Source organism: Pinus tabuliformis, chromosome 1_1, assembly GCF_031772625.1.
Source record: "Pinus tabuliformis cultivar Carrire ecotype Pingquan chromosome 1_1, CPIR1, whole genome shotgun sequence".
NCBI classification, from domain to species: Eukaryota; Viridiplantae; Streptophyta; class Pinopsida; order Pinales; family Pinaceae; genus Pinus; species Pinus tabuliformis.
The window spans coordinates 468,344,068-468,351,753 of record NC_142297.1 but is presented as its reverse complement, the minus strand read 5'-3'; positions in this window follow the sequence as shown (position 1 = coordinate 468,351,753).

The following is a 7,686-nucleotide window of genomic DNA, read 5'->3' as shown; positions in this document are numbered from 1 at the left end:
GCAAAATATGTGTTAGTGTCTTCCTTGTCATATCAGGAAGAATACCTTAGTTCATTACTCCTGGAGCAGACCCTTTTTAACCTCTATTTTTGGGTCATTAGTTATTCCACTCGTGAAGATGGCCAAGATTGAACTAAGCCTAGCGATGTCATTGCCCTGTCCCTATGTTTCACTCACGACGAGCTACTTTTGACGAGTTTGTTTTAACAAATTTTCGAAGCTTCTGAGTGGCGGTCCTAGGGTTGGTTGTTGGATCAGATGAGCTCAGCTCTCTCCTTTGGGATGGTTGTTCCACCCTTTGTGCAACCTCCCAAAGGGATAAGCTCTTTCTCCCATCTTTTATGGAGGCTGCTCCTCCTATAAATACCTCCTTCATAGCTGAGATCTACTAGGAGCAGAGAGACAGGAAGAGAGGGAGAGAGTTTGAGTAGAGTTTGGGAAATAGCTTCTAATGTAACTTAGCCTGCGATAGTTTTGTGTGGATTTGGCTTGATTATATAAGTGTTCTAGCATCATAATTTTTCCTTTTGGATAGGAGAGAGAGTTATTCATCCTCTTGGGAGAAAATTCATGAGTGAATGATTGCGGAGACATGCTGGCAGGACCCTTCAAGGAGACCTACAACGTCAAGGCATGGTTGTAAGTTTTACTTCAATTCATATTAATACAAATCAACCTTCTATTTCCTATATCTTATGTTAAATTGCATATTGATAGCTTGAAGTTTCTTGACCCTTTAAGTAGATCATTTTTGTTGTATTCTGTTGGGTCCCTATAATACTAGTGATTACCCCATAACTATTGTAGTTATACCCCTTATTTATATTGTTGTGCCCCTATTACCCCCATATTGTTATTTCTGTGCCCCATAGAATCCCTCTATTGTTATTTTTGTGGCTTTATATTATTATTGTTTGGTCGGCTGGATTATATTGTGACTCCTTAGACTCCTATATATAGAAAGGAGGTTTTGTCATTTGTATCATCCAAGAATTGTTCATTTATGTAATGTAAAGGAGGTTTCCCCCTCGAAGAGGCTGAATTCTAAGGCGTGGATCTTTCTTTTCTATCTTTTCTTGAGCTGGTTTCATAACATTTGGTATCAGAGCTTTGGATTCTAGGGTTTCGCTGCTCCAAACAGGTCATCATGGAATTTTCGCTATAACTTTTTTTCTGTGACGTTTCAGAAGTCGCAAAAAAAACCCATGTGAGAAGAAATCGCGCTGAACCCTGGGTCCGAATTTCAGAGCTTTTCGCGTGATATTTACGGAGATATGATCTAAGGAAGTTGGTATTTTTGCAGACTCCTGAATTACACTCAAAACAGGTGACCTGGGGAAAATTATCATAACTTTCTTTCTGAGCATCGGATTGAAATTTTGTAAGAAGGTACAGAAAGAGGATGGACTATAGTTTTCTTTTATATATTTTGCAGAGTCAGAGGTTGAAGCAATGACACGTGGCACTTCATACAAGTTCGCTCTACTGAAATAGTCTATAATCAAGTCACTGCGGGAGATTGTGCATAACTCTTTCTTGGAGAATCCAATTTGGATCAGACTAGTGGCATTGGAAAGAGGACATACGAGGCTACTACAGGTCACAAGTTCAGAACTGGATGATTCGAAATTACAGAGATACATCAGATTCAATATCAGGCTTATACAAAGTAAAAAAAAGGTGTGTAGTTTTTTTTTTAATTTTTGCATAAGCTTGGTTTGAAGGAATTCAAAGGGCATAGTAAAGCATTATTATCGGTAACTGATGCCCCGAGGAAAGAAAATGCAAACACCTAGTAAGGAACCTGAAAGCTCTAGCATGACTCATGAAGAAGAGGAAGAAATGCTACATGATATATCAAAATTACAAGAACAAGTGCAACAAATGTCACGCTCACAAAAGCTAACAGATGCTAAGATAAATGGCGTGGAATCTAAGATCAATGGCGTGGAATATAAGATTAATGGTGTGGAATCTAAGATAAAGGGCATGGAAGCTAAGATGGATGACCTGAAGACAGATTTGAAGACAGACATGGCAGATTTGAAGACAGATTTGACAAATTTTCTACAAGAAATACTTACTAATGGTGAAAAGGTTGTAAAGGAAACTCATGATGTAAACAAAAGAAATGTTAATCATGATTCCATAGACTCTAATGTTGGATCGAAGACCCACCATATTCCAAAAATCGATATGAGGAAGTTTGATGGCAAGGATCCCGCCACATGGATATTACAGATGGAGCAATTCTTCGATCTCAATAATGTGCAAAACACACAAAAGGTACGTATGGCAACTTTATATTTGGAACCAAATCAGTTTGTATGGTATCAATGGCTTTGTTCTCGTAAACAATTTATCACTTGGGCAATTTTTACGGAAGAATTGATAGCACATTATGAGGATACAAAAAGCAACACTTTTTTTAGCCAATTGATAAGTCTCAAACAAAAGGGTTCAATAATGGAGCACATTGAGGAGTTCCAAAAATTGAACATAAGGGTAAAAGATATTCCAGAGGAGCATAGGATTGATGTGTTCATAGGGTCTTTAAAGGATAATATCCAACATGATGTGCGCCTTTGGAAACCTGATTCATTAGAGAAGGCATTCAGGTTAGCAAGAAAAATGGAAAGCAAAATTATGGCAACTAGGAAGCATACCATTCACAACTATAAAGACGGAAGTGTTGTTGCCCATAGTCTTCCACAACCTACAAGGTTGACACCACAACAATTGGAAGAAAAAAGAGCAAAAGGGCTTTGTTACAATTGTGATAGCAAATACACAAAAGGTCATAAGTGTGCTGAGAAGAAATTATTCTACATAGATTGTGAAGAGGAAGAAGAAAAGGAGCAAGAAAGGTCAAAAGAAGAGGATATATTCCAGGAACAAAGCCTAGATGAAGAACAAATAAATCCGACCATATCTTGTAATGCATTGGCGGGAATTACCACTCCTCAAACCATCAAGATAGAAGGACAAATCAAGAAGAAAAAGGTAATAGTGTTGATTGATTCAGGAAGCACCCACAATTTTATTCATTGTAGGGTAGCAAAAGAATTGAATTGCTTCCTATATCCAGCACCAGAGTGTCAAGTGATGATTGCAAATGGAGGAACAATAAATTGTTCTGGAAAGTGCCATAATATCAAGCTATCCATGGGAGAATATGTATTGACTAGCCCAATGCTTTCCATTCCAATGGGAGGTGCTGATGTTGTACTAGGAGTCCAATGGCTACAATCCTTGGGTACAATAGCTTTTAATTTTCAAGAACTTTTCATGAAATTTTCTGTGGAAGGAAAGGAAGTTGAATTAAGGGGTATTGCAGGGAACCAGGAAAGATAATCAGCTCTAATGGCATGACAAAGCTTCTAAAAAAGGAGCAAAGAGGTGTAATTGCACAATTATGTTCGCTAGATGTTTCCACATTGGAATCATCTATTTCTCCAGATCTCCAAAAAGTCCTGGACAATCATTCCAAGGTATTTGAGACTCCCAAAGGTCTCCCACCTATGCGTGATCATGATCATGCTATTCATCTGATTCCAGGAAGTGTTCCTCCAAACATCAGGCCGTACAGATATCCATATGTCCAAAAAAGTGAAATTGAACGTATGGTTGCAGAAATGCTAGAGGCTGGTATAATTCAACCGAGTCAAAGTTCTTTCTCAGCTCCAGTAGTATTGGTGCACAAGAAGGATGGATCATGGCGCATGTGTCCAGATTATAGGGAGCTCAACAAGCTCACTATTAAAGATAAGTTCCCCATTCCTGTCATTGATGAATTACTGGATGAATTGCATGGATCAATTTACTTCACCAAGTTGGATCTTCGTTCGGGATATCATCAAATCAGAATGAAGATTGAAGACATTCCAAAAACGACATTTAGAACTCATGAGGGTCATTATGAATTTTTGGTCATGCCTTTTGGCCTTACCAATGCACCTTCAACATTTCAAGGTTTGATGAATTCAATTTTCAAACCATTCCTTAGAAAATTTGTGTTAGTATTTTTTGATGATATACTAATCTACAGCAAGTCTTGGAAGGATCATGTTGAACATGTTGACAAGGTGCTACAACTATTGGAGGAGAAACAATTATATGCAAAAAGATCCAAATGTTTCTTTGGAGTCCAGGAGGTGGAATATTTGGGTCATATTGTATCTCATGAAGGAGTTAAGGTAGACCCTAGCAAAATTAAAGCCATTAAGGAATGGAAAATCCCCACATCCATAAAGCATCTGCGAGGATTTCTTGGGTTGACAGGGTATTATCGCAAGTTTGTTAAGAATTATGGGAGAATAGCAGCACCTCTAACAACATTATTGAAGAAAGATTCATTTTCATGGACTCCGGAAGCAACAAAGGCCTTTAAACATCTTAAAGAGGCAATGTGCCAAGCACCGGTCTTAGCTACACCGGACTTCACAAAAACCTTTATTGTGGAATGTGATGCTTCAGGAAATGGAATTGGTGCTGTTCTAATGCAAGATGAAAGACCCATTGCTTTTGAAAGTCGTCCAATCAAGGGAAAGTTTTTAAGCAAAGCTATTTATGAGAAGGAAATGTTGGCAATACTCCATGCACTTAAGAAATGGCGACCCTACCTAATGGGAAGACACTTCAAGGTAAAAACGGATCATGATAGCCTTAAATACTTTTTAGAACAAAGATTATCCTCTGAAGAGCAACAAAAGTGGGTCACAAAGATGTTGGGTTATGACTTTGAAATCATCTACAAAAAAGGGAAGCAAAATGTGGTGGCAGATGCACTCTCAAGAAAGGATGAGGATGTGGAAGCATTGTTGTGTGCCATTTCTATTATCCAACCAGATTGGATAAACGAAGCAAGGGAGGAATGGAAGAATGACGAAGAAGTGTGGGCACTTATTCGAAAGCTACAACAAGATTCCAGTACTTCTGATACATTTAGCTGGAAAAATGATTCGTTATGGTACAAAGATCGCTTATACCTCTGTAAGAATTCCCAGCTAAAACAAAAGATTCTTATGGAATTGCACACTTCTCCCTTAGGAGGGCACTCAGGATTTTTAAAAACTTACCACAGGGTTAAGAAGGAATTTTTTTGGGATGGCCTTAAATCAGATATTCAAAAGTTTGTGGCAGAATGTTTGGTTTGCCAACAAAATAAAGTTGAAACAATTAAGACACCAGGTCTATTACAACCTTTATCCATTCCAAGCCAACGTTGGGAGGAGGTTTCAATGGATTTTATCACAGGTTTACCCAAGTCTGAGGGAAAGAGTGTCATCATGGTGGTAGTTGACAGACTTACCAAGTATGCACACTTTTGTGCATTATCACATCCATTTAAAGCCAGTACAGTTTCTACTGCATTTATGGAAACAGTTCAAAAGCTACATGGAAACCCAAAGATTATTGTAAGTGACAGAGATCCCATTTTCACTGGAAATTTTTGGACAGAATTATTTTCTTGTCTTGGTACTCAGTTAGCTCATAGCTCATCTTATCATCCTCAATCTGATGGGCAAACTGAGATAGTAAACAAATGTTTGGAAGGATATCTTCGTTGCTTTGTATCTGATAAACAGACACAATGGGTCAAATGGTTGCCTCTGGCTGAATGGTGGTATAACACTTCCTTCCATACAGCAACAAAAATGACCCCATTTATGGCACTTTATGGGTATCAACCACCATCAATCACATCATATTTAAGAGAAAATTCTAAGGTTCAGGCAGTGGAACATCACATCGAACATCAACAACAAGTCCTCCAACTCTTAAAGGATAACCTCGTGTTGGCACAAAATAGAATGAAACAACAGGCAGATCAACATCGCAGTGAAAGAAGTTTTGATGTAGGTGATTGGGTATTCCTACGGCTACAACCATATAAGCAAATGTCCCTAAAGCAAGCTAAGAAGGATAATAAATTATCACCAAAGTATTATGGTTCGTACAAGGTGTTGGAAAAGATTGGTACTATGGCATACAAATTGGAGCTTCCTGCAGCTTCTCGATTGCACCCAGTTTTCCATGTTTCATGTTTAAAGAAGGTTATAGGCGACAAGCTCCCAGTTCAAACAATATTGCCAGAACTTGACGAGGAAGGAAAAATTATATTGGAACCAGAAGCAGTCACAGAAACAAGAACTCGACAGCTACGAAATCGATCAATTTCAGAGTATCTTATCAAGTGGAAGAACTTATCCGCTGAAGATTCCACATGGGAGGATGAGAATTTTATGCAGAAGTATCCAGAACTGCTCAAGCGTTGAGGACAACACTTTTTTGGAGGAGAGGGGCATGTTGGGTCCCTATAATACTAGTGATTACCCCATTACTATTGTAGTTATACCCCTTATTTATATTGTTGTGCCCCTATTACCCCCATATTGTTATTTCTGTGCCCCATAGAATCCCTCTATTGTTATTTTTGTGGCTTTATATTATTATTGTTAGGTCGGCTGGATTATATTGTGACTCCTTAGACTCCTATATATAGAAAGGAGGTTTTGTCATTTGTATCATCCAAGAATTGTTCATTTATGTAATGTAAAGGAGGTTGCCCCCTCGAAGAGGCTAAATTCTAAGGCGTGGATCTTTCTTTTCTATCTTTTCTTGAGCTGGTTTCATAACATATTCTATTATGTTTGTTGTTGTTCTCTGTATGTTGTTTCAGGTGCAAAAGTGATTAGAACGAGAGCTAGAGCAACACAACGAGAACTTCATCAAACGAGGATTTGAAGGTAGGGTTTCATGACATTAACTATCTAAGGAATTTGCTTTGATATTGTTCTTGCTGTGACTAGACCCACTCTAGGGCTAGAGGGGTTGCCTCTGTCCACAGAGGGAACTTACCTGCATCACAATAGGTGAAATAATCATACATCCCCTTGAAGCCGTAGATGTCTTTTCTCTGCTCGCAATTTACGTAGACAGGGTTAAGATAGTCATTTTGATAAGAGGATTTTTTGGAGAAGCCCAATATTGGAGGAGAAATTAATAAAGTTTTGTTAAATTTTCCTCTATTGTAGTTCATTTGCATTCGTTGGCAGTTGTGCAAAAGGTCTTCCAGTGGGGAGGCAAAAAAGGGAGGCATTTGACGCTTTAAAACAAAAGATCAGTACAACTCCAGTACTTTCTTTTCCAGACTTGAAACAATCATTTAAGTTTCAGGTTGCTGTATGTGACTATGCCATGGGCACAGTCTTTTTGCAATGTGATCAGCCCATTTCTTTTCATTCAGAAATTTTCAATGATAAAGTGTTTAAGTTGCAACGACAAAGGCACTTCCATTGGATGGGTTTTCTTCTACTATTCCACTCGGTCAAAAGGTATAAGAAAGTATAAGCGACAAGTTTGTTGATGTACTTTCTAGGCCTATAGTTTGTATAACTAATTTCTTCAAGCATCATTTTGTTTTGCATAAAAGTTATGTTAAAAAAATACATACTTTTAAGATGTATATTCAAGTTTGAGTCAAAGGAATCAAGTGGAGGAATTTGCTTACCATTTGCATCATAATGTATTGTATCATCTTGGTAAGAAGGATGTTTCTACTGATAATAACATGAACAAGGCCAAAGAGTTCATTGAACAACTCTAAATGATACATCAAACAGTGCAAGAACAACTTGAAAAGGTTAAAGGCAAGTGCAAAGAAAGGCAAGACAAGAATCATGG